Below are 1,601 nucleotides of genomic sequence, written 5' to 3'. Positions count from 1 at the left end.
ATGCTAAAGACTTCAGGTACATTATTTAATTTAATTCTCACACAATTTTATAACACATTCATTCATTTAGTTAAAATATTTGTTGAACATTTTCTATATGCTAGATACTGTGTTAGGTGCTAGGGAAACAGTGATAAATAAAATTATTATGGTCCCTATTCCTGGAGAGTTTATGGTATAGTAGGAGAAACTCACATTAAACCAATAAAAATAAGTATGTTTTGACATATGATAAATGACATGGAAGTGTGACAGAAAAATGGGGAGAGCACCGGATAGAGAGGTCTGAGAAGGTCTCTTTTAGAAGGTGACATATGTAAACTGAGACCTAAAGAATGAGGAGGAGCTGAGCAGGCAGTGGTAGGGCCTTAAGGCAGATGTGAATAATTCTACCTTAAAGAACTCTTTCCTTAATGGAGGAGCTGAAAGAAGATCAGGGAGGATAAACAGAGATAGCGGTGGGAGACTGATAATAGCTGAGGCTGGAGGTGGGCCAGAGACCATCCAGGGTCATGCAGATGCAGTTTCATTCTGAGTGCATGGAGAAATATTGCAGAGTTTTAAGCAGACAAGTGAAAGATCTGATTTATATTAAAAACACGACTCTGGCTGTCTTTTGGAAAACGGAGTGGAGGGAGGTAAGAGCAAAACTGGGGAGAATTGTTCAGTTTATTGTAGTATTCCAGGTTAGAGATGATAATGATTAGATATGGGATGATGGTGAAGATTTGTAAAGACGTGGATAAGGTTCAGATATATATTTGGAGATAGAGTCCAAAGGTGATAGAGAAGCTGAAGTCAAAGATAACTCAGGTTCCTGGTCTGAGTAATAGGGCTGATGTGTTACCACCCTCCTTTTTCAGTCTAGGAGACCAAAGCTCCGAGAGCTTAGCTAGCATGTTCCAGGAGATATGTCTAGTACATGATTTGAGCACGAGTCTGTCCAATTCCAAAGACAACACACATAATCAACACATTGCATTGTCTCCCAACGGATCCTCTCCCGAAGTAATCATACTCATTTGGCTCACACAGACAAAGCCATCTCCTGTGTCACAATCCTGCTGCTTTCTAAAAGGAGAGAAGCGGTTGTCTTCTGAATTAGAGTCTCTCCATCAACCATAACTTCATTTGCTTAGTTACCAAAGGGAAAGTCAATATCCAGGCACGTTATCTGAAGCATGTTTTGTCCTGGAGCAGATTAGAAAATGTTATTTGGATCACGGGCTGCAAATGATGTTATTCCTTAACCCACTGTACTCCGTGTCTGTAGATGCAAGCAGCGGAACTTCCCCACATGCCACGTGTGTCTATTAAAAAAAAAAAATGGTTTCCCTAAGCGGCAGCCCTGATCAACTTTCAACTCATTTTTCGTGAGAATTTTCAGCTGAAAATATTCAAGAACACCGAATTGTAATATATTTATTATTATTATTATTTTAATATATTTTTTTATTGTCTAAGTTTTACATAAGGTGAGGGATAGAGAGTTAGAAACATCGATGAGCCAAAACCGGTTTGGCTCAGTGGATAGAACGTCGGCTTTCGGACTGAAAGGTCGCGGGTTCGATTCCGGTCAAGGGCATGTACCTGGGTTGTGG

Source organism: Myotis davidii, unplaced genomic scaffold (assembly GCF_000327345.1).
Source record: "Myotis davidii unplaced genomic scaffold, ASM32734v1 scaffold251, whole genome shotgun sequence".
NCBI lineage: Eukaryota > Metazoa > Chordata > Mammalia > Chiroptera > Vespertilionidae > Myotis > Myotis davidii.
Note: the sequence above shows the minus strand (reverse complement) of the source record.